This window comes from Varroa destructor, unplaced genomic scaffold (assembly GCF_002443255.2).
Source record: "Varroa destructor unplaced genomic scaffold, Vdes_3.0 BEIS01000003.1, whole genome shotgun sequence".
Classification (NCBI taxonomy): domain Eukaryota; kingdom Metazoa; phylum Arthropoda; class Arachnida; order Mesostigmata; family Varroidae; genus Varroa; species Varroa destructor.
This window is the reverse complement of record NW_019211456.1, coordinates 24,819,108-24,846,368: the sequence shown is the minus strand read 5'-3', so window position 1 is coordinate 24,846,368 and position 27,261 is coordinate 24,819,108. Positions and strand designations below refer to the sequence as shown.

General features: G+C 44.1%; 1 protein-coding gene and 1 long non-coding RNA gene across 2 annotated transcripts in view; both read right to left on the bottom strand.

Annotated features, from left to right (window-relative positions):
- Positions 1-27,261, bottom strand: part of LOC111246373 (protein sax-3-like) — a 139,183-nt gene that overhangs the window by 56,113 nt on the left and 55,809 nt on the right. The gene's annotated exons all lie outside the window — the stretch shown is intronic.
- On the bottom strand, positions 153-6,871 carry LOC147756711 (uncharacterized). The gene is made up of 2 exons (XR_015325137.1): positions 1,881-6,871; positions 153-1,197 (listed from the first exon to the last, which is right to left on the bottom strand). It is a non-coding gene; the product is annotated as an uncharacterized LOC147756711 (long non-coding RNA).

The window sequence follows — 27,261 nt, the reverse complement described above, 5'->3', positions numbered from 1 at the left end:
CTTGCCTCGCTTAGAACAATACGTCCTCGTCGCTAGAACGTCTTAAGGAGAAAGCTGAGACGCCTTACTAGCTGCTCGTAACTCTTAGGAAAGACGGCCGGAGGCCAGCAAAGGACTAGCATGCTCATCTTGCTACCTAGGTAGTACCTTTTCTCTCTCAGTCTGTTGCCTCCAGTGTTTTCCGTAAAGAGTATGGCGCACCGTAATTCCATTTAAACACTTTGGACGAGGCTCACTTTCTTCAAGAACACTACCAGTAACGTACATTATCGTGCAATCTGCTGTAATCATCACCTCTTCTTCTTTAATTTCCAGCATCAATACATCACGTCTTAATTAAACCGCTGGCCTTTAACCGTTAGAGTGCTATACTAGCACTTTAACTACATTGTGCCGCTTTTTGTCCATGCAGCATACTCGGAGTGCCGTATATCGTTCCATTCGATGGTTGCATCACAGATCATCCGAGATAATCGTATGCCGAACATAATTTTTTGTCGTTTCCTTCATTATTTTCTGTCTGTCTGCTGTTGCTGTTATTGTTGTTGTTGCTAAAAGCACTGCTTGTTGTTGGTCTATCCATATCGCACATCGCTCAGTCTGAAATAAAGTTGCGTATCCAACCTGTGTTCTAGATATTTTTTTCTAAATTTAGCACCACATTTTGTCGATGCCCTTACGAGACATGATCATGGTCAATTGATTGCCGCATTAGTTGGTTGTACGGTGAATAGCGTTTGCATTCAAAGGTATGCGCACCGTCCCCATTTTAAACTTATCGCAGATAGGAAGAAGTACGTTTGATGCGCAAATAGTCCTGCTAGCAACGGCTATTCCAGACTGGAGAATTGTACGCCTACAGATCTATGAAGTTCATAGTGTAATTAGGCCTTCATGCCGATATCGGCAAAAAAAGGACGAGCTCAGGACCGAAGTTATTCAAGTGATTCTTAGAATCACTTGAACGTATCGAACACACGACACGATCGCCTTCGTTTCAGTCCGCTGGTGCTTTTCTGTTCGCTTTATTTTTGGCACCAAGTAACAGCTAAAGACAAGTCGAGCGCACCCTCTAGTCGGAGGCGTACCGTTTCTCTGTCATCGCATTTGCCCTCTCACCTTCACGTTCGGGTTTGGGCGCGTCGGACGAATCTGCATCGGTTGATGCATCATCAGGCGAGGACTTATTTTCATGGACTGAAAAATAGGGATTTGCGAGAAGACAGATTTTTAATACGTCACCTCTGGATAATAAAACTGATACACACATGCAGGATTTGTTAGACGGATACGCATCATGTAGAGGCCCCTACATATTTATAGTCGAGAACTACAGCTTTAACATACTGGCAAACCCTGGGTCAGCCTAAACAATGGTGACTAATCGTTACATATCTATGACAATTGTCATGTTGTGCCCTACGCACCTTAACAGAAGCATTTGCTTGTAATTTTGGCCGCTATAATACCAGCCACTAGGGATATCAATGCCATGTCCAAGCAGCTCAAATTGAAATTTGAGAGTGTTCCTTAAAATAATCCGTAATTTGTACGAATGAACCTGTATTGTATTTACTGTACTTTATTTATAATCATTATAATGAAAATAATAATAAAAAGAAGGACGTGTAGTCAGTCCACCGCGGACTTTTTTTTTTTTTCGCAGTTGAAATTCTATTCAAATTGACCTTAAAAAAATACCTGGGGAAGGATTTAGACATAGTGTTGTATCTCTTTTGTTTATTTATCGAGAGTGCACCACGAAAATCAAGAAGGCAATAATGTTTCTCTCTCAGATAAAGGCTAATAACAAAAGGGTGCCATGCTATTCGGTTATAAAAATCCCTAGTTATACGACGTGGGACTATTTTTCATTTTACCTGCTCTTCTCGATGCGACAATCCATTCCAGAAACTTCACTTCAGCCATTGTTCTTTGTTCCATTTGACAGTATTTGCCTATATAAACCCGTTTTTGCTACACTCATGTTTGGTCTGTCTCGCATTCCGTCTATTGTATTCGACCTTGATCTCTTCAGGACATTCAACCTAGACGTTACGTACGTACGGTAGCACGTGCGGATCTGCGTGCACCATCGCTGAAACGCAGTTTTATCGAGCGTTGAACCCTAAAGTCCTAAGTGAAACGTTGATGTCCACAGAGCAATCCCAATGGCGGAGTCGATCGCTATCTCTGACGTACGGTTATGACTTGCGCTCCCCGCGCGTGCCCCTCGCCAGTTCAAGGGGTCTTGGACCTACTACAGCTTTACCTATATCACAGGCCTCTTCCTATCTCGAAAAGCAACTTTGCTCAACACAGTTGCGCACTGCATTCGAACTCAACCGGTTTCGCCTTCACTCCTTTTTTTGCCTTCATGGCAGTGCGGCTCCAACAACAAAGCCGTCGTAGCGTGCCGTGAACGTAAAAAGGGGCTTCCGCCTAAAATATGGCATCCCCAACTGTTCCATACCCTGGCCCCTCGTCTCCCGTCGAACAATGCCGGCCAGGGAGTCCTAGTTCCCTTACGACGCCTTGCTTCATGTAAATATAATCCGTTGCGTGACCTGCAAATGGCCTCTATTTTCCGCCACCCCATTACTCAGCTTCTACAGCAGGAATAGCAGTAGTAGTTAGCTAACTAATCTGCTTGTTTCGCTTTAGATGGCCTATTTCTCGTGACCCCCCGCCCACCTGCTCCCTCGAACTTTTGTGGGCTAAATGCTTTTGGCAGACGATGACACCCAAGAACAGCGAACAACAGAACGAGCAAAACCCATTGCAGCAAGAAAGCCAACAGAGCTCCGAGCTACTGTTCCGCGTCTTATAAGACACTAACCGTAATGGACGGGCGGACGGCGGGAGATGTGGCAGGGACACAATAGAGGAAACAACTGTAAGGCCAGCTGCAGAAGATGCAGCATCGGCTATATCCGCCAGCTGCATTAACACCTGGCTTACTCTGTCCGTAAATTGCTTGTTTTGTTTTCTTGCTTAGCTCATAGCAACCGTGACCATCTGCTTGTGCGTAGGTAAAACGCCAGTACGCTGGCCAAAAGAGAGTGGACACATGCGCTACTATACGGCAGCGGCCAAATATCAGGGTGAGTCGACTTCTTCTGCTTTAGACTTCCCGTCAACATGATAGCCCAATGACAACAGCACTGCATGATCGCGAAAGTAAGACGTCATAATAATAATAACGGCAACGTACTTAGCGGAATTAGCGTACACGCATTGTTGCTGACCAATGTATCCTGTCTATAGGGAAATTCGCCATTAGGTAAGAGCCTCTGCATGTGTGCGTCCATGTGCAGAACGAAGCAAACAGGATATTATCATTTGTCGGTTTCCAACGGCAAGGCTACCGTAAGGTGGCGTAACAGGTGAATGATCAAAAAATGGCATATTGACAAATAACTAGAAAAGGTTCATTGTGTGCATTGTTATACACAGGGTTATATTTGTGTAGTATCACAGTATAACATGGTCTACGAAGAAGCCAGACGAGGGAATCAGAGATCGGCGTCTTAGGACTAGTCATTTTGTAGGAAACAAAGCATATCCTGCTTCGTTACTAAGTCAATGACATGACATCAAACGAAACCAACGTTGAGGTAAAGAAATCACAGTGAGAAAAGCTTTGCTCAAAGCCTCTATTATGAGCAGACAGATAGAAATACGTTTAGAGAAATGTCTGACTTTTTATTGTAATTTATCGAGCGACTGACTAAAACCACATGGTCGTAAAGCGACGTAGAAGACAAAATAGGCGAAAACTCGTTGACATCACCAGACAATAGCTAAAATGTCACTACTATTTCTTTTTTATTATCATCATCCTAAACATCGTCATCTAAAAGGGAAATGATGCAGTCGCTTTTGGTGGTCTCATCTTTCGGGTACAAGGCATCATTTTAGACACATTGCCGCCGTCGAGCAAAGCGTTCGTTGCAAGCATCCATCTTGCTAAACCCGACCGATCAAAGAAGCGAGAGTAGAAAATGGACGTTCAACTAAACTCTGGTCGTTCGATATTTTGAAGGCACGCGCAACAAATACCGGTTACAAAGTGGAACGACGTTCGAGTCTGCTTTGTCAAGCCTTTTCATCGGTTTGGTTGCGTTTGTCCACTGCTAAGGAAAGCTACGATTGCCCCATTATTATCAATGGTGAGACACCGGAAACCGACTAAAGTCACATTTGACATGGCTAGTGATAAAGTCGCCAGGCCTCAGGGCCATTCTTCTGTCAAATGACGCCACCCGTTGGCTATCTTACTTCGAATAGCCTTGGCCTTCGCGCGTGGCAACAATCAGGTTTGTCGGATGAACACACAATGTATCGTGTCAGACTATTTTATATAAGACTATTATACATTATAAGCCATTGGAAGTTTCGTTCAGGCTGAAGGTACTGGATATTTTAAAGGCTGGTGGCTACTTATTACCTTTAGAGAAGCTCCTCCCCCAACTAGTTCCCCGTTTATGGATTGAATAAGAGGCACAAACCGGCCTAATACATTTTGTAGCAATATTGTTCTGTTAATTGAAATGACGCATCGAGTTTATATCTAAACGAATCTTTAAAATGTTTCGAAGAGCTGCAACACACTTGTACGAACATCACCAATAGATGACATATGCACACGAATTTATCAGGCATAATCTCTTTGCCAGGGAAATTCTTATGGCGTATTAAGTATACACGCACACGACAGCTCTATGTACGGTTTCTTTCTGTATGTGGTAATTTCGTAAGTTATCTCTGTTGCTGAATTACCAAGCGCCAACCGTCGTTAGTGTTCCCAGCTCTCGACCCTCAGCTCCCGTCTATCCACTCCAATAACGATAGTCCTAACAATGATGGTGATTTTACGACGAGCGCCAAACCCAGCCCAGCGAATAGAGTCTCCGCTCCCTCCGCTTGCTCTCCGGTTATGTCCATCTGTGACTTCATGGCTTGATCACCCATACTGACGGAGTCCGAGGCTATCATAGGCAAACTACCATCGCCTGCCGCCAGCTGTCACCGACAAAGCAACGACTGGGAACAACTAGCAACAGCATCGACTGTTGCTCGAAAAGCAGCGATAGTATCAACAACAGAATCAATAGTGAAAGCACCGACGGACGCAGCAGAAGTAGAGAGGGCGCTGTGCCTTTTATTGTTACTACTACACCACGAGTGCACTAAGTTCGCTTCGAACACGTTTGTGGACCACCGCTGCCGCAGTCGTCGCGATCGCCAGCAGCAGCGCTACTGCCTAGTTCTTATCCGTCCGCCAGGCCTATACAGCGATGATTTTTCTCTTCATAGGTAAGCAATAGCTCAGCCACCCGCCAGCCAGTGAGACAGTCATCTGCCTCACGATGCCCGTCGTTCGAGTCTGCGATGTAACCATGCGAGGCATGCATGCAGGAATCGGGCACGAGGGCGAGGCTCAGGTAGGAATCTCATTGTGAGACCATCAAAAGCACGGTAGAGAACCATACGAAGAATAGGCGATGCAGGAAAAAGCATTCTAAGACCTATCACAGGCCCCCAATGGGGTAAGCACAATGAGTGCACCTGAACCCACAAATGTGTTCCGCCGCCCTCTTGCACCCTCTTAGAAGAACTGGGCAGTTGGTTCATTGTTCCGACTTATAGACTACTTTAAAGCTGTGTTCAACGCAAGTTATGCGCTCCGGACCATTTTGACGAATGTAACGGTAACGTTCAAAGTAACTTCAGTGCTGTCTTGCACGTTAGCTAATTAACTTCGCAATAATATTCAAACATTCCTAGCTCGAATGTCAACTATGTTGACGGCGAGAACCACACTGTCAAAAAGGCTTAAACGGAATTTTTCTCGTTCGGTAGGCTTATGACTCTTCTTCTAATTGGTAGTCCCTGAAGCTTGATAAAAACGTACCGAGAGTATTAGTGGCGCAACGCACGATTGGATACTCAGAACAATTTAAAAGTAACGACCGTATCCTTAACGTGTTGTTCGTTCGGTGCCATCACCGATACGAAAATCGAAAATGGGTTTCATTTCTATTCACTTCTAACAACAGTGATCAAACGTTAGGTGAGCATCCAGCTGGACGGTCTCACCTACTCTAAAAGGGAGCAAAGGTGACTGTATAGAAAAAGTCTGGCTTGACATCTCAGCGCTTTTCTGAAGTCCCATAAATGATACGGTTGCAGGACCTCCCCGGAAGTTTCTTACACTTCCCACCCATACGAACGTGACCGCTTCATTCTCTCGTCTTCATCTTGCGATATACAATGTCCATGATTCTCACGCTGCAACTTCGTGCAGCTAGCTATCGCTGCGTAGTCAAACGGAGAACAGTCACAGGCGAAGCGAGAAACGATTATTCGGCATCCTCGTCCACCATGCCTGTTTCGAAATCTTAGATCTATCTACAGATCTGCGCGACGTATCGAGCGCCGGATCCAGTCTTCCGGCCTTCCTCATAGCCTGTACCTTTGGGCTGTCTCGTATCCTTAGTAGATGGTTGAAAAGACAGACAGATTTTCTTCTTCTGAGCGCTGTTTCGCTGGCAGTCTTAGTTATACTTCGTCCACGGCTCTGTCCCTTTTTTTTTCACTCATTCAGTTAGCGCGGGTAAATGGCCTAGTTCAGCAAGGCGAGAACGGACGAGATGAGAGATCTCCTAACGTGTACCTAACCTGTACCAGATGGTACCTCACGATGCAATAGCGATCACGCTTGACGGCTACGCCACCAGCGCGTTCTCTACAGAGGGAGAATGAAAGACATGCCTATGAAAACTCCTATTCGATCTCCAGTAAGGGAAGGGGGAGGGGTAGGGGGAATTCATCGCATTACAGCTCCTGAAAACCTCTAGCTGTAGTAGCTCACCAACACCAGACGGTCGTCAGTCACAACTCTCCGTAGGGGGTAGACGTGGCAGGAGCTTCGGTAACAGTCTCGGTAGAGCAACAAGCTTCTGCTAGCCGTTTTCGACCGTAGACATTGGTTTATGCGTCGCTTGAAGCGCGATGCGGGAAGAGAATATGAGTCACAATGACGGTGAGGATGGTTCGGCTGCATGACGCCGCTGTGTTCTGCACATCACAATTCATGACCGCCAACTACTAACTCTAACCTAAGCTCTGTATTAAATCGTTCGAGTGCTGGCGGACACACATTTACGCGCATATAGAGAGAGGTAATGTGGGTAGCGAGTGTAGCGGCCTGCATTCATAAAAAGAAGCAAGCGGAGCGTATTGTCAGAGATTGAACGAAAAGATAGGCAGGAGACAGTAAGAGACAGCTAAGAACAACTAACAATTGATGCTTGACGACAGACAAAAAGCTTCGAATCCGAACGAAGTGACCTCGTAGACAGAGAAGGCAGGTAGCGCTGCGTAGCCACAATATATTCTTTGACCGCCGTTACAATTCAACATTTGGCCGTACGTATTATCCTCAAGACTACCGCTCACCGCACTGCAGTAATGGCCGTCGTAGTAAAAGTAGGAAAAGAACACAGGACAGTAGAACAGAAGCAATAACAACAGTTTTACTCTTTGCCGAAACGATGCAAGCGATCTGTGCATTCAACGCGCTAGAACTGAAACAGTCAAAAGGCCCTTGCAGAAGTGGATGGATGGATGGGTGGGTGGGTGTAACAGACCCAGATAGCGCACTGAGGTGAAAGGATGCATGGCGATGTATGCCAGCAGCAACGGCAGGACGTTAAAAAAAACACAGTTTCAGGGAGAGGTTCGACGAACTAAAAGGTCTTCACTAGTAGATACCGATTGGTGCTCGTAAGATTTCTAATGCTGTACCATATGTAGCTTGAGATATTTCCGTATAACAGTTCTAGCTGTAGAGATAGTAGAAGAACTAAGCGTGTCCGAGGTTTATCGCTTCCGATCGACCATGTAATTCTACGATGTTTCAGCCTCCTTTCTACAGTCACCACCACAGAACAGTCGGCCTCAACTCAGCCAAGTCGAACATAAAAAACGTCTTCGATTTTAGCGGAATATATGCACGGAGTGTAGGTGAATAACATAAACGGTCCTCGATAACGCTATTGGTTTCGCGCGTAATCTGTTCAATGCCACTCAGTGGTCTCTATGCGGGTCGAAGTAGACATAACAATCAATAGGAAGCACTAGACTGCCATTAAAGCAGCATTAGGTGGATGAGTCGGTACGAGGATTAGTGACGGCAGCGGCATCTTGAGAAGTCTACTACTTGTAGCTCAGTCGTTATCATACAAGTTGATGGCTAGCTCAGCCTGATCGGATTGGGTGATATCGGCCTCACCATCATCATCATCATCATCATACGTGGCAACAGTCACTTAAGTGGTTACCTACTCCTTGCACTGACGCGTCTGCAGGATGCTGTTTTTCTATTGAATGGATTGAAGCACTATCCATAGCAGCAGCGATAGAATCAACACCTCCACTATCGAGCGGCAGTTCGCTCACTGGCTCTAGAATAGGCCAGTCGCCTCACTTACTGCTCTGCGGTTAAGATACTGCGACACTTGAGTATTTACATGGTGGGTGTAGAAACTCATGTTTAAAGCCATTCTTTTTCTAATATCTCATTTAAGATACGTACACGGGCCAAGAGTTCATACGGCCGCCGGAGAGTGTGGAAAGCAATGCCGTCAACTGAGCTTACCTAGAGCTTGAGCTAGTTTACCAATAAATTCAAGGAACGAGTAAAGTAAAAAAGAAACAGACACGCAAAAAATATGGAGGCACGCACGCGTAGGTGAGGACCATACCCCCTTGCCCATCTTGGATATTATTATAGCTAAGTACAAAAAGAGCGTGTAACGAGAAGATAAATGAGAAAACCTAATAATCATGGGCAGACGGCGCCAGCAAGTCGATTCTACAGGGGATGACTTGACCACGAGAAAGGTTCTGGCTGTAGTTAAACAGTCACAATCGAAATGGATAAGATTCAAAATGTCCCCTAGCCATCAACACCTGAAGTACGGAAATCTGTTTGGCATACGGGCGCAGATGTAATGCAAAGGACTAAAATTGGACGTACAATAAATGATGAAATTTTTTTTATGATCTTTTAATATTGGATCGTCGGAAAGGCTATCCTGTCTGGAACTGTAGTGTAGCAAAGTGAATTGTGCGAAACGCAGGACCATATAAACGTCGAGAACTTTCTATTTTGGAGGTGTGTTTTTCTTCTACAAACTTATTAACTGCTGGGCATCAGGCACCAGAGGTGAACAGACGCTATGAAAATCATTGTAAACACGAATATAATAACTAAGCTCTTTCATATATAATGTGTTTCAGCTACCTGAGAAATTAGGCCTTATAAATTATTATTATATCAAAATCAGCATTATTGACAGGTTTCCTCTTCGCCATTTGAATACTGTGCTAAGACACTTAATATAGGGACCCTGGTTTTTCAAGCACCAGCAGGAACTTCATAGACGGGGTTAAGGCACCCATTCGTCCTGGTTTGTATCATCATCACCATTATTGCCGCTTATATACTATCGGTTTTCCTCGTTCATTAACGATTTGCACCAAACACCCGCACGTTTACTTTGCCTATTTTGCTCTCTGTAGATATGTAACTATTGGTCTAATAGAGCTATTTTTTTTCTAAACAAAATGTTATCAAAGTTCAGATTCTACCACTGGCAACAACAATATTAACATAAACTCCATCGGAGTTCAAACCATTAGGAGTTCCCCGGTCCTTAAGGGCCTATTTTACATAGAATGTTTATCACTCAGCGCCGTTAACTTCCATAACATTATTCAACCAACTTCGATGTATAATACTATCCCTAGCAGAAACGCTGGCTTGCGAAAGCGACCACTGCTTAATGAACACGTTATATAGAGGCCATTCATCTATATTTGTCCGAAATAGGTAACTACTGTAGACATTATTACTAGCTAAGACGCCCCAAGCCATTTGCTACTGACAATACACTCGATTTCGAGCGCAGCTTCCCTCTAGGCATCGCTCTTGGGGCCAAGTTAGGTCTGATAGTGGCTAAGAGAATGGCAGCTACATCTCCGCATCGTAAATAAGGCCGATACCTAACAAGCAAGAGACGACCTGCCATATCTTTGCTTACTTATTTGTTTCTCCTTCTAAAAATATGGAGGAGAAGTGGTCGGTAAGTGGTCGAAGAACGATGAGAAACCGCTATAGCGAGGAAGAGGAAAAGTGTTTCCACAGCAGATCGCCGGTAGCCTCCGCTGGCAACTGGGCGGGACCGAAAAAAAATCAGTGACCAAGCACGGTATTAGTTGACGAATAATATCACTATGCGCATTGATCATCATGCCCCCAGATGCATCCAATGCCCAACTCTATATGTTTAGCAAAACTCTATGGCCCTATTTCGTTTATTTGCGAACGCCTATACACGTTCAGATCGCACGAAACGAAAACCTCCAACGTATCTTCTTCAATGCTTTTACTGGACGACAAGCATGACCGGGGTTGAGTCTTCAGTTGCGCGCGATCTGAAGCTCACTCCGAAGAGGAAACTAAAGATTTCTGCCTAAATTTAGGTGAAATGTGACAGTATTATTACGAGATATTGCAGCCAAGGAGATAAGCTCTACAAGATACCATATAACCTGCGCTAGCCAATTACAAGGATAGGTACGCAGACGTGGCAGATGTTTCTCGACGTCGTCGTTACCGCCACCGCTGATATGTAATGACGATCGAAATAGATCAAGCGACACGCGGATAGATAAGATATAGACATAAATACGAGCGCATTCACGACGGACGCGAACTGTCCCCTTGGCCAACCGTTTGACAGTGTACCATTAATTGGCTAGTAAGTTTTTCTATTACTAAGTTTTGCAGTTGCGTAGAACAACTGTAAGTCCCTGAATAATAACCTCTATCTAGGTATACGGCTACAAAATAATGCTGTGCACAAGGACAATCTATACTAGAATAAAATAGCTATCTAAGCAGAACTTTATGTCTGTGTACATATCCAATTTTCACATCGAAGATGATATGAATGTAGCGTATGAAAACCGAAGATATAGGCTAGAGGTACAATATATATATATATATATATGCAGTCTGATTGTACATCTATGTGTAAGCGTCTCTGTCTCGCGTCAACGACGTAAACCTGGCGTAAGACAATTAGCAATATCTCACGGAAGACACACTCGCGGACTGCCTTCTTCTGAACACTGCCACCTGTTAGCAATGACTGAATAAGTGCCATCTCTGTCGAGGACGTTGGCTTCTCACACGCAAGGTCTCGATATATTTACATATATCGTACGCACCGCGTCAACTGGTCGCCAGACAAACGACTGACCAAATAGGTCAGGTCGCTTCGTGACAAAATAATGTTACTTCTTCTTTGTGACGCGCAGTCTATTCTACCGCAGCATCACCAGTGACTATTACGCTCGTCGATGGCGTCGGTGTGCTTTTTGGTCTTCTTTGAACCAGACACAATCAATGGAAACTAGCTAGTTGCAACGTTCAGCTAACGTTATCGCTCTGGGCGAATACACACAACGAAAGACTCCTCAAAAAGATGTGCCTCAGACTCACTAGTCTGTACACCTACAAGGAATAAATAAGGTCGACTAACTGACAGGTAATTATAGCCAGATTAACCTATTTACGACAGTAGAAAGTAGTAAATAGACAGAATTAGAGGCAATGGTGTAGAAAGTGAGAGGAGACAAATGCAGTTTTAAACCGAACAATAGCCAAATAAGTTTTCTCACTCAGGCGCCTGCTCGGGACAAGCGGACGATGCGAGCGACCAGACAAAAACAAATATGAAAGGATGGTTTGACTGTGTCCTAGAAAGGTGACAAGTGTTGGCAATTTCATTAGGGTGGCCAATTTACTCTAAATCTCTCTAATTTTTTGAATGAACAAACATATGCATAGTCGATTGTTCATGTTGAGAAAAGTAACGTATGAACCTGAATATTTTTAATTTAAAAATCAATGTGTTTAGTTGAAAAAAGTTTTACCCTTTGCAGGACGTTCCAACCTGACGTACAGCTCAAGGAGGTACGCCATTTCTGCCGATGGCCATAAACAGACGCTTTTTGCTGTGTTCGTGGATTTTAAGCAGGATATGCAACACTCAATCAGGGCGACTTCACAGGAAAACTCTGTGAGCATAGATGACGGAACGATTCAGCCGGAACGGAAAATTAACTGGCGTTGTACAAAGTAATCATTTAGGCCTTCTGCTACGCGAAAGGCCTTCCGCCTACGTTCAAAATCAGGCAGGATAAGCTAAAACGTGACCTTAGGCCGACGAATTTGTCATTTTTGAAGGGACCCGGTTTAACATCCAGCCAGCTCTCGCCAAATTGTCATGATACAAAAATAAGGTGAAGCGGTTAATCAACATGGACAAGACGAGGTCATGAAGTTCAGCTATGAAGACCGCCTTGCTACTTCTAATATGCGTATACGTGAATAGCTTCTAGTACTTAGATACGATCATGGTTCCAAAGGGCTGAGCTTTTGCAAACGACATCTTGAACAAGGTGTGGCGAACAATGTCTGCGCGTGCGGGAATACGTACGCGCTCAAGACTTCCTTTGCGCTCGGCATAGCCTTACTCGAAATAATGCTAGCATCGGGATCTTTCTAGCGAATCACCTCTGAAGGAAGCAGTTTAAGACACTTAAATCACGACTTCATTCCAGGAACATGTCACGGTTCCACACCATTCACCGCGGAACAGATACGTATGCTATCTTGGCGGAAAATCCTCATTTATCGAGGATGAAAGGCAGATTCAATTTTTCCATCAGTTCTGGTTACTTGGCGTGCTAGATCACACGGAAAAGAAAGACGGTAAAGATTGATTTTGACTTTTATAAATATATATTTTTTGACTTTGAGCTGTGACTAATGAAGCCTGCAAAAGACCAGACAGAAAGAGACGGCATGTAATTCCACGCTTCACGGTATATGGTTTCCATCAGTTCATACGTATGACAATGGATTTTGATTTGGTTAAGGCTATGGGTACCTGACCAAGATGTGATAGTATATAAGTTACCATGTGACGTTATGCGGTGCTGTACCATTACTGCACATATTTGCAATACAGTTAGGTCTTTCTAAACACTGTATATATAGTGCATCACTTGTGTGTGTTCTTCAAATCAATTGCCCCATTGATTTAGAGTATAGTAGAGTCGAACGCCGCTGCTTTATATTTGTCCCTAGTAGGCATATATTAATATTGTTCATCGACAGAGTGTCCCTTGGTCCACCGAAGAAGCAACAACCCTAGACCATGTAATGTTCGTGCATACATCTGCCATTTCTTGGCGTTGGAAACGTTGGCCTTTGGAAAACGTAGATGGTCAGTACAACTGAGTCGAGGATTGGCGCAGTGGCCAAGGACTGGCGCAGTGATGGCCATTGTCGACAACGGGTGTACGCGAATCGAACTAGGCCCAATCGAACCAAATTTTCTGTTTACCTTATGGTGGCAAAGGGATACGAATCGACACGGTTCAATACATGCAACTGTAACGACGAAGCGTAAACGTTCGTGGTGGCAATCATTTTTAGAGAAAAAGGCAATTTTCGGTGCTGAAGTTGTCTTTTCACATCGGTTGATAAGGATGGTGTTGTTGTGAGTGCTTTGCGGTGCTGCCCATCGTGTAGGCTGGCATCAACCGGTAGCTAGGCTTCGCGTCGATGCTGGTACTAGACTGGTGCGCCTTGGCCATCCAAGGCGAAAGCCCGAAGTATCTGCACTTGTAAGTTACATTCGTATATGAAAAAATACGACCAAAGGAAACGCATCTGCCTTTGAAGAACATGTCTGTTGTTATCGCTGCTGCTTGATGTCGCTGAGTTGTCAACACGGCTTCAATCGAAGGGAACGAATGCAGGCATCTGGACGAAAGAAAAGTAGAGAAGATTCGGGCCTCAAAATTCGTCGGGTCTGCCAGCCACAAAATTCACAGCCCATAACGCTAGAATTCGCTATAAACATGAACAAACCACTTAATAGCTGTCTATAGGATTATTTATAAATGTACATGATAATATATTATCATTTATTTATAGCCATGGAGTACGTGATGTCCATCACTTTATCCGTTTCACTAAAACCATCCACAACTTTATCTTTCGGAAGAAAGTATCAGACAGTAACAGGACAATAGTAGGCTAGAACAAGCAACGCTATTCGGACTTTGAAGATCATCATATCATTAAAAGGCGACGTGCTCTTTATTATCGTGTGTTTTTGTTTTTTGCCGCGAACCGACTGACATGTAATCTGTACTTCTAAGCTGAACATACGAAAAGCCTCCCGTCAAAGTTCAAAAACAAACACAAATATAGCGACAATGACACTGGTAATTGCAGGTCGCTTTCATATACTATACATGTATATACTAAAAATGTCTTAAAAAATTAGAGATAACATGTTTTCGTAGATTGTTTCTCTCGTTATTCAGACAAAGAGAAGTGCACGCATACGACAAACACGTAATCTCGCTCGCAGCAATAAACAATAGTGTTTTAAGTATTCTGAGCCGGAAATAGAAGGCAACTTGATGGGCTTTTTCGTTGGCGCCTCCTTACGTCTCTTATTGGTAGTGTTAACAGTACGACTGGTAGGGTCCCAACTTGCGTGACATAAGTTACTTTCCAGGATATAGAACGCATACGCTTTGAAGGGACCAGTTATGTTGTCTCCCTAGCGAGGTTTTCGGACAATTCTAACTAGTTCATCTGGGCTGGAATCGTCATTCGGGGGCGTAGGCACTCCCAAGTGTCGTCTGGACTTCTCTGCCCAGCCTTTCCGATCATTTCTCGTCCGTGCTCTATCACGCATGCTCTTGTGACCAGTATCTGTTCGTGACGACTGGCTAACTCTGATCTGACCACCGACAGCTTTAGCCAAAAGTCTCGGCATAGATAATCTGCCAGCAAATCTCCTATTATACTCGTCGCACGAGCAATGGAACATTGCGAAGTCATTCTGTTCTAATACATTCTACGCAAATAGATGTCACCACTGCCTGACTAACCTCTAAAGCGTCAAGACGACCCAAGCTATAGATGCATACCATGCGACCGCCATCGGATCCGATGCGTGTGGTTAAGCAGTACGCGACATGGCTTCTTCTTTTATTGCTGATGCCCATACTCTTGCTCTTTCTCTTTTGGCAGGAAAAGCCACCAGACTTCCAGCTGGACGTCATGATAAACATTGGCTGGCGTTACCTGTCCTCTTCGGCCTATTACCCCCGCTTCTGTTTCTATTGGCCTGCCTACAGAGAGTTTGTTACTCACGGGCTCAGTCGCATGCACCTCCTGCTGATTGTCACTGGCTTTTCGCTTACGCGAGTATTCTGCTGGGCGCGGTGAAACCAGGCGGAGTAGTAAGTAGCCAGCGACTGGTGCTGCTAGCTCTGATGTGACCCTGCTCGAAGCGGCAATAGTTCCGCGCGCAGAAGCATGATGTGATGCAGGAGGGAGTGCCGCCGCAGAGCAAATACTTCCGTAGGTGTCCACCGTATGTGCCATGTTTATTTAGGATCAGAAGCAGTAGCAGTAACAGCGGCAACATGAGGACTGGCACAAGCTGCCCCAGAATCCGCCTGCAGCAGCAGCAGCCCCCTATCGAATCAGTTCTGCATCGGTCCGTTCGACCTCTTTGATCCGACGGGCTTTCTACCTTAGGCTACAAGGCTGTGTGCCAATATACGGGTGACAACAGCAGCAGTAGTAGCGGTAGCCGCCACCCCTGATCTTAGCTGCCGGAGCAGCTGCAGCGGGGGTTGCGAAAAGAGCACACATCTAGGTTGAACGGTCATATACATGCACGCGAACATACATCGCAGATCAGCAGATAGACGGATGTCCCGAAAACCTTCTCTTCGTCGCAGTTAATCTTTATTACACGCTACACCCACACACACACACACACACACACACACACACACACACACACACACACACACACACACACACACACACACACACACACACACATCACACTCACACACACATACACATATATATATGCATATATTGATACAGACGAATGCACACAAAAATTTACGGAGCCCACATACGGCCATAGGTATTATTTACTCCGTTCGGCCTTCGGCATCTACAGTCATCATCTACTTTTCTGAATGATCCTCAAGAGACATTGGATCCCGAATCAGCTGGCCTACAGCGAAAACAATGAAGCATTGGCTTTTGTGCTGATACTGTGTCATCGTCGTTGTTTATCGTTGCCTGTAGTTAAAAATTTCCCGCGGCTTCGAAGACTTTATAACAGACAATGCTAATCATAATAAGGAGAAAAAAAAAAATAATAACAATGCACATCTGCGTTCAGTCACCCAAGTGAAAGATACCGAGGCACTAAGAAAGTTCTACCTGTTTACCAAAAATCAACTTTAGGCCTATTCATTCTATTTTGATGAGTAAACAGAGCGACGTAGAGTTCTAGTAACCCTAGATCGGATCTGAGTGTTTCTTTCTGTCGTCATCTGTTTCGTCACTTAAACACGTAGTTACTCTTCTTTTTATTATGCTCGTTCCCTTGCCCTAGCGTGCTTTTTCATTGTCAATACATGTTGTTATTCTGGCGTTTATATCGAGCCGCACACGACTGCCAATGAATAAACTCGAATGGCTAGCGGTTGCATCGCTCTATATAATCAGACCGATAATGACAAACAGTCAAATGATGATGCTTTTCATCGTTGAGTGACTCCTGACGGCTTCGACTCAGCGGATATACGTGCATATATGTATGTATGTCTGTTTATACTTGCACGCCGAGTAGCAAACGCCGACAATCGCGTTGGTTATAGCTTATATCGGCGACTCAACGATGACGGTCACTGGATTGGTTTTATCAGGCATTATGTCTCGACTAACAACATCGACACGAAGGAATATCAACACAATCAGCTAGTTACCCATTCACTAGCTAAAGTTTGTCGTCGCAAATAGAACCAAGTTGGCTGATAAACGACGATGACGACCACAACAACGGCAGCAGTAAGTATCGTAATGTCCGCCTTAACAAGAATGAATTGTCGTCTCTTCTTCGTTTTTTTGTTGTTGTTGTTGTTGTTGTTGTTGTTGTTGTTGTTGTTGTTGTTGTTGTAATCGTTATCACCCTCCGTGGTTGTAATCATAAAGCAGTGCTTCCAGTCGATGCGAACTCTCGATCGAACCCACTAGCCCTTTATCGTCATGTTAGTGCGCGAGTTACAGTACAAAAGAGACCGACTTTAGCTATCACACACACAGACACAAGAACAACAATTGTTAATAATAAGATCATGTAAATGTCTTGTGTGAACTTTTCCATTGAAGCCCGGAGGTTTTTGAACTCTCCAATTATCAAAAAACAACAACAACAACGGCTGGTAGTCGACCATGAGAAATCGAGGAGCACCCTGACTAATATTGTATATGAGCTTATATATGCTATTTTAGCCATTACATCCATTTATAGAGAGTGATTAGAAGGGAGCAGTTGGCGGATCTGTTCCATGAAACATTCGACATCAAACAAACAGGACTGAATAAGCGTCCGTTCGCTAATTATCGACGCAATTCGCGACCGTTACAAACTAAAATTCTTAGCATTACAACTGTTTATAACATTCAGCAGATTGACCCATTAATCATCGTCTCCCAATCTGCCGCCAAACGGACTGAGCTTTTCACTGCTACTCTCTTTACAAAACCAAAGCTAAAAATGGAAAAAGGCTGGTAGCCCAAATTGTGGGTCAACTCTTAACCCAAATCGTTGAGCCATGCCTCTACATTTCATCCGTTCGTTCCAATTCAGTCCCTTCTTCGTCGTAATCTCTCATAATGAACACCACTATGGCACCTCTTACGGAGGATGATGGCCAACGAAGTAGGCTCATTTTTATTCACAGCTGCACTCGTTACGCGTTACGCTCGTCCTGTTACCAGTGCCCACTCTCACCTTAACCGCACTGTCATTTTAGGTCGTTCCTTCGTTTACTTACGGTAGAGAGCGAGCGAATAAGGAAGGACTGGATACCCCATTATATCAAAGGAAATCGTCTCTAGCCGGGAAAGTCTTGCAGGCATCAGCAATAACTGTTCCATACAGCTGCTGTAGCACACGTTAACACAGGCTGATCGAATGTGGCAAGTATAGTTTCTTGTCTCGAGCCCCGTATCGTCTCAGCTGGTTGAGTAGCTGGCTTCTTTGTCGTTTGGTCTTGTTTCACTCTTCACTCCTTGTCGCTGTTGTCGCCTTTGTAGTCGACGGCGGTCTTCGCAGAAGGAGATAAAGAAATAAGGGTCATTTTAAGGCAGCGCAAGGTGCAGGCACTGAGCAGTTAGTTCCTCCAGCAACCTTCTGCCTTTTGGAGTCGCACCTACGAAGGCCAATTTGCCACGGCTATGTAAGCAGGACAATCTATCTCGTTGGGGCAAGAAAGAGAGAGAGGAAGAGCGAAAGCAAAGACTAGGCCAGCGGCGGGGGCAAAAAGGACTGATTCAGTCTATCCACCTTTCGTTTCGTGATGGTTTCGGCAGAATGTGCGAGTCTGCTAAAATTAGCGCTCATGGCCTCTTCTTTGGAGTAGGTTGGTCCTGCTACGATTACTCCGTGCCCGCCTCTTTCAATTTAATGACCCGTTTAATTTTCCAAGCTGTATTATTGTTACTATTATTATCGTTGCTCTAAAGCAGAAAACACAAAGAAAGAGGCCAGCTCTAATGTGGACTTAAATCGAAATCGTTGATTTTCATGGATCGTACGAGGCACTGCAAGACGCATTTAAATAGAACAACTAAGAAAGATGGCACGCAGTATTTTTCATTTCTTTTGTTTGTTCTGGAATGCATAATTATGTACGCTATATCAATTGAGTGAGCGGCGTGGGATGCTATGGCGAGCAAAATACAACCATATGCAAATGTTCATTCACTAACACCCAGTTAAGGACGTACTCGCTTCATATGCCATGATATATGAGGCTATTGCCGGCAAGCTGGACAAAATATCAAACATTTAATCGGTTTTTGTGCCTTAGTCCTTTCGTGATTTAAGGTCGTAGGCTACAAAATTTGCTGGCAGATATATCAGTCGGCAGAACAAAAGTTGTGTCACTTTTCCGCCTTCGGCCCTTTGCGCGAATCAATGGAAAATGCAACCATCGTTTCGATGTCTCATTCTCGTCATAATCGACGATCAGATCGCTCTAGCGAGCAGGGACACTGCGAGCGTCGGCTCTCGCGTCTCGATTAGCGTACGCCTGCTCCATGAACAGCTGTACTTATGGCTTCTCAAAACGACGAAGGCAACATGTCAAGTCAGCTACAGGTTCACGAAACGGACATAAATTATCTATTGGATAATGTCTTGATCGTGCTGACGCCATGGATGCACGACCCTTCATGGCTCGTATCGCATGCACCCAGATATGAGTATATGTGCAAGCACGTATAACGAGTATATCAATGGTAAATTTATAATATAAAAATGATCCCAATAATCTTTACGATATTTGCATATCTATCTGGAAGATATATAGTTTATATATAGCGGCAGAAACGAAAACAGTGATACACCGGAATGCAACAAAGAGCGTTACGGGAAATGGCGTTTATTGAAAGGGGGAAAAGTATACGAACACGTAAGATGCATCGTGTTTTTGTTTCTTACCTCCACAGTCAGTGAAATAGAAAAGAAAAACGATATTTCAGCTCCGTCCACTTAACCCGTCCTTCAATCGCCTATCATCATCTTTTGCGCAAATAATTAAAAACACCAAGTGGACACGTGTGCTTGTTTACGAAATGCGATAACGATGCGTCAGATTGTTATATTTTCGGCATCTTCTTCGAAACGTATTCTTTTTTAAAGGTTTGTCTTATTTTTTTAAATTTATGTAAGTTAAAGATCAAACGATTCCGCTAGTGCTCATTCTTCAGTGGTAGCTTTATGGCACGGCCTTATGTTTTGGAACTTACTTAATGCGGGGTTTTTACTAGTCCTTTTGTTTACTATCGCTAGTGAATTGGTGCCTTTTACGCAGGCAGGTGTGTACCTGAAATTTGCTTGCCTACAATGACCATACGTGTCGTATCACCTGACACCTTTATTAATGACTTTATTTCATTGGTTGTGCTGTACAGTTGTATGTAATAAAGAAGCCAGAGCAAGCGTTAGATACACATTCAGACAAAACTGCCGTATTGATAATTAACGGGCAACTGACAATAGAAGATAAGTGTATTTTTTTAAACTTCAAAGGTAAGCTGTTTGCTCAAAGCTCCCTTTCGTTTTTTTAACATTAACGTGATTTTCCTGTATTAATTTTAACACAAATGTGAATAAATAACGTATATAAAGCTCCTTAATGTTGTCGTAAGATTTAAATCAAATTTAGATAATCTTTTTACGGATCAAACCATGGTTATACTTCCGATTCTTTATTGACGCCTAAGTTCCCGTCTAACCGGCTCTTTAAAAAAGGCCTTGTAGCACGCTCGCAGCCTACGAGCAAACTGGACGACGTCAACACGTAATAGTTGTTCTCCGGTGACTAAATTCTATCAGCATTGGCAGCTGATAGCCTACTCTGTTAGCAGTACTTGAAGTTTCAAGGCTCAAGCAGGTTAGTAACAAACTTGGGTGATCATTTTGACCGAGGTGTATGTGTTGATCGATTGGATCAAGAAGCTTACGTGTCTTAGATTGACAAAATTCAATCAGTACATTGTAGGAGATTTTCACAGTTATGTGCGATTAACTAGATTCTTTAGTTTGGTAATCTTCTGAAGAACGCCATGTACCAAGATCTTTGCCGACATATATATTTCATTTTACACCGTCAAGGAAGGACACGAACGTCCGTTGTACACTTCTGTCACAGTGTCAGTTTTAATAGCCTGAAATTCTAACTCATTCCCAAACGCTAGCCATGTTTAACAGATCTTCTCGCTCCCTCTTTCTCTCCTCTGTTTCTCTACTGGGGCCAGTTTTCTAGTGCGAACGGATATCGGCCCGGCCCCGGCAGGTACTAGTAGCAGCACCAAGCACCGAGTAGCGTTGTACATTTGTGATGCTCCATAACGACGCCCTATCCGCTCAGCCCAGTTAGGACCAGTCCGAGATCCCCTCTGTCGCCCCAGGCAAACACAAGCGGCAACGGTCTAGTCAGTCGGCCACGTACGCATTCACCCACGCTAACAGTAACACAATAGTAGAGTCACAAATCGAACAACGGGCAGGCCCGGTCCGGAAGCAACAAACGGCTGCAGAGTAGGCCGTTACCTCAGGAAAGGCATGCCGTTGGTCCAGCTCACTCCTCCTGCAAATTGCCTGTCCGTGCCGCTCCTCTAGGTAGCACCAGTAAACATAGACAACAAGAAAGAAAGGCATCACCGCTAGGGCGCACAGGACGACGGGTACGACCGTTGCGGGTAGGCCTACACGCTAAGCCGCCATAGGATGCTCTAGGGTAAACTTGCTGCTTCTGTTGTTGCGCTTCGGCTCACAGGGGTTGGGCGGTTGTGGGGAATTTAGGAAGAAGCGTATGATTAGGATAGTATGCCCAAAGCAGGGAAACCTAAGCTATTGCGAAGGTAGACCTTGACTAAGTAAGACGTGGCAGAACTATAGAGAAAGCTAGGAACACAGACAGATAGGCCTATCTGTCAAAAGCAGCACGAAGGCAAACGAAGAGGATAATTTCATTACAATCAGGAATTGGCCACAGGGAACCCATCCGCTAGGAGAAACAACAAAAACGACAGAGAGATTCTGACATGGTGCTGGCAACGACGCTTCAAAGACGATGCGACAGAGGGCTCGCTAAGATGGACATCTCCTTCCCGGTTCAAGGAGCCTCGTCTGTAATCAGCCAGTTGCCTCTTTTCTAGCATGGCTCGCCATAAATGATAAACATGAAATGCGAGTATTCAAATTACTGGCGGCTATTTTAGCAGAAAATCCACAGGCAAACAAGCCAAAATTTGAACCTAAGTAATGATGTATTGTTTAACGCTTTGAAGAGCGAAACCTTTGCACAATACATATTTCAACTCAGTTGCTTGTTGTAACCTAAGTGTGAGCTAGGAATAAGACTTAGATTCTTTAGTTTGGTAATCTAGAAGTCGTTTTGGTCTTACAGCTAGTGCAGTAACGATGGTAAATAGCAGAAAAAATAGCAATTGAGATACGGGGAGTACCTAAGATGCGTAAAAACCTGTGTAGTTCCAAGATGACCTTCGTACTTAAGTACCTTCTGAACGAGGTGTATTTGACAACATTGGCCTTCATCTTTCGACTATTGCTATCTGGTCTCTTATAAAGAAAATTTGGCATTTAATGATTTTTTGTGCCTAATTATTTCCTCTGGCCAACGATTTCAGCCTAGCTGCTCGCCCTTTTAGACCTCAAATGCCCCTTCACGTCTCGTTGGTTTTTCTTTTCCTATGTCTTCGACAATGCGTCTAGTACCATTGTTACATAGCGCATAGGTCGATAGATTCTGACGAACTGATCAGGCTTGATGTAACAGATGCGATAATTGCAACTTTTACGATCTTTTACTGTCTGAACGAACAGCAACGGACCGCCTTTGTTCATCGATACTCATGAGTGTCTTTTGCGTCTTGTCGACTTCGGGTCTGTGTTGTTTCTATAGATCGCTAAGCATCGAGTAACAAAACAAGAAGCTACAACGCCAGCCCCGGCATTATTAAGACGACGGTGGTTCGATAGCATAAAGCCAGTAACGTTATATCCGAGTTGTTCTTCTACTGTTTCAAGCCGTTGTGATGAATTTGATCGAATCACGTGCTGCCTTTATTCCAATACGCATACGAACATCGACAAAAATGGGAAGCGTCTCCAATGGCCAGTGTTCAAAAGTTCCTTCGATTTTCTTCGTTCGTGCATCTGCTTTTTCTAGACCGCCGCACGGCCGGCCGGCCGGCCGGCGGTCGTTGCTTCGTTGCTCCAGCCCTGAAGCATCGCCATATCCCGACATAAATGTACGCCGGTGATGGCGGTCGTCACTTTGACAGCAGCAATAAAAGTTCGGCCATCAGTTCGTTGTTTTCGCGAGCAGTGCCGCTCGTATTGACTAACTCGCACACACTCATATACCATAAACCAGCGTATGATACAAAGACGCGAGCTGCGTTGAACTGTAAGAGATGAGAGAGATTCCGAACTATCGATCTGCCGATGGGCGATAGGAAGGGCGGAAAAACGCTGCGTCAAGGAGCAACAAGAACCATTTTGTCGCGGAATGGAGAAAAAATAAAGTAAAAAGTACTCGATATATATTAATGTCAATGATACACGTACAGTACGACACTGAAGATCGAATGGCTGATGACAACGATAACGATGACGATGGGCGACAAGTAGAGACCGAGCAAAAATGAGAACGATCACTTCGTCGTCATTTTCGACGTCGGATAATGCAGCCTGAGAAATGATGAAAGGTGCTAGGCCTGCGGCTGGTCCTGTCGTCGTCGATGATGGCGTTGCTAATGCAGCGGTAAACTTTGCAATTTGTGCTATTCACAATACGAAACCGGCAATTAAAGATCGCTATTAGATATGTGTTCTCGCCTAAAGCATTACTCAAAAAGCAGCGAGATGTAGTAAACAAACAGGCAATGTTTACAATGATAACAAGCAAAAGATAGCCGTTATAATTGCTGCTAATAGGCTGAATAGATAACTTTCCTTATTAGACGTCACGTTGATGATGGTCCGGCCAATGTCGAGTTCCCGCTAACTTCAGAAGAATCGAGCAGCTATAATGAAATTGTGCTGTTTTCAAAAATGAGCAAATAGTGCTTGTTGTGGAAAAAAAACAAGGTAGATAAGATAGTATACCACTGTAAAGTAGAGGCAGATATTTTTCATGATCTGAGCCGCAGTTAGGCATCGGACTCTCGACCAAAGTGATTCATTGATAGACGAAAATGAGTTATCATCATTCTCATCATATGTTCGTATTATCGCTCCCTGTTTTATGACTGCCATAATAGTGAAACCGATAATGCTGTTAACGCTAGTGGTGACAGATACGTGACCAACGAGTCCAGCTGGATGAGAATAAGGTAGAAAAATAGCGGACGCGCTGTGATTGTCACGCAAATACGGTTTGATTTACTTACCTTTGATACTAGCGGCGTCGACACCATTGGAGTGAAAGAAAGCGCTCGGGGCAATCATGAGAACCGATAGGATACCGACCAACAGCAACGTTGACGCCGTTGTCGTCAGATTGGCAGTGCTTTGACGCAGCATGATCACACACACATGTTAAGCAGGAACTTCTCCTGACGGTAGGCGACTAGCTACTGTCTGTGCTTGCCGCTACAAAACTAACTACTACGACTAGAGTTATCCAATCGGCACAAGCAGTTACACGAAACCGATCTCAAAGTATCCACACCACCGCTTCTTCAATCACCAATCACAATAGAACACGTAAACACGCACACAAAAACAGAAAATAATGACACAAACGATATCGGACTGCTTCTAAATAGGCAATGATCTTAGCAAGCGACGCAGTCCTCCTTTTCCATATAAATACAAACGCACTTAATCCTGTAGCAATAAGCGATTTAGAGTGACGTTTCGATAGTAAGCTTTCGCGGCAAAATATAATTATACAATAAATTTTATTAGCTGACGTCACAGACACACGAGAACGCACGGCCTTTCCCCTTTAATTGTCTCCCAATATGTGTATATATATATGGTAGACGATTTTGTCATCGATCGTCCGAATCAGATCGTGTTGGGCAGTGGAGCATCGAGCACATGCGAGTCAATATTTCACGACAGGCGTAACAGACCCCACACGATCATGGGGTACGGACAAAGCCGGTCTGACCGGAGGAACTCATCGGCCCAAGCCGCTCGGCCACTAGTAGTTTGCGCGCTGTCGAGTGCCTCTCCGCATCGGAGAGGACGAAACAGGGAGAGGGTCACCGAGCAGCCGTCAAGTTCAGCCTGCTAGCATGTGTGAGCAATGTGGAGAGCCTGCGTTATGGTTGTCACATCGATGTACGGCAACTATTCTAGATATATCGTATATTTAATGTGCAGATAAATGTTCCGAAGCCTACTGCAAAAAAAAGGAGCACCTTTAAAAAGGCAGTTCTCTGGCAAGAGTCAGGCAGAGGAAACATAGGGAAAGCTGTTGCACTGGAGCTGGATAAGGGCCCGCTGACATTCACCAGTTCCTATTATAGCATGACCATTCGGTTCCACATTTCGGACCACACAGTTCCTTGTGGTCGTATGCTTAGGGCATTATTTCAGCGGCTATTGTACCATGGCCGTATTCGAAAGCCTGCGGGCTCTGTTATGAAAGCGACATAATTTTTAAAAATAACCTGGGTTTTACTGAACGATAACATCGATCCACCCGCATATACGTCAACACTTCGATTCACAACGACATACTTCAATTGGGTAAATTTTTTCGGTAATTAAAATGCAACAGCCTCAAGCGACTAGTACTACTTTATCTCGCAATGAATATACGTATAATACGTTTTGCAATGATTGGCCTATATGTGCCCTAATTTGTCAGCCTAACTGGCGTGACAACAGGAAAACTCAGTGGAAGTTTTGTCATAATTCAATTGGGGGATCACACTTCTGGTCGCTATATTAAACTTTGCTCAAAGGAAGACTTACTCATCCATGAAACGGATAGATTAAATAGCACGCATCGATGTGTCGGTGCGTAGGTATGAAGTAGCCTGCATAACGCACAGTGCTTACTCGTAAAAGGGGGCGTTTCCGTTATACCGTCATACCATTTCGTAGTTAATTCAAATTTAAAAATTCGATGAAGTCGCCGAACGGAACTCTTGTGTGATGCTTTTACTTCGCGGTAATCCGGTTGGGACTCGCTGCGACTGTCGCTATTGGTATCAAAGCAGTGAAGTGCACATAAATCGTAGCACGCCCCTAAGAATGATCAGAAAATTCGCTAGGAAGGAATTGGAACGCTTTTCGGCAGTGCCTGCCGAGCTCGAGACTAGATTTCTTAGAAAATCTATTGAAAATTGACTTAAATTACGACAATTTAGTCTCGTATACATAGATATATATGAACACCTTAATGGGCTAGGAATATCATATACGTATCACTTCGAAGTATAAGTAAGTTCTGTCAACTTCAAAGTGTCCACGATACGTTTACAGAGATCATTGGACGCGAATATTTCAGTTATACGTTACGAAGCAACGCAGTATCAGTAAAATAGTGATTAAATTTAAAAAAAAAATTTATTTATATATAACTTGATAATAAAACGGCAACAATTGTATCGTTGATGGATAACAAACATCACTTTGCAAAAGTACAAATGAATTAAATCGGGCTTCATATTCCGATTATTATCTAATATCAGTGGATGTCATTCTAATTTTCCTATTTTAATGATGATCGCTTTACCCTCCTAATTTCGATCAAATTTTGATCCGCACTTTACTTTTAGCTCTGGTTAGCGTTTGCTTAAAAGAGAACGAGACCCAGATTGAAAGTGGCCAGTAACAGGAGCTTACCTGAGGCCGCAAATTTCGCTTGATCGTCATTGAGGCATCATACATGCGCACGTGCGATTATATACTTAGCCGAATAAACTGCGTAGATACTTCCAGGATATAATATTTATTTTTAGAACTTTCGTTCTCTCTCGGAAGCATGCGTTGTTACATAATCGAAATGTACATCTTCGCACGTCCTCTGATAACGGGATACCTCTCCGATGGCTGCTCAATTAGGCGGATGGCTAAAACGATCGCATCATTAATAAAACGCCATTTTCTGAGCGTATTTCTTATGGAAGATGTCTGTTCTGCGGCGCTAGCGGCAAGATAACGAAAGCCTGGGAGCGTTTCTCCAATACATGTCACCCCTCGACGAGCGATAAGGTATTGCAATGTTATTGATTTTTCAATCAGGCAGCCGGTACTAGTTCGCCAGCCGCCCTACCCTGGAGGGGACCTTCATGCAACCTTGAATGATCAGTGGACGAAACGTATATAATGGTGCATCGAGTCGCTGCTACTCGCCGAAAGGAAACTCATTATGATAATGGCGGGTATTACCAGTCGGCTGAAGGACTACAGCGCCGTACTAAATGCTGCATTAAAAAGGAACCAACGTAGTAGTTACATTGAGATCGCCAATGCTCCGTAGTTCCGTATAAACTGAACT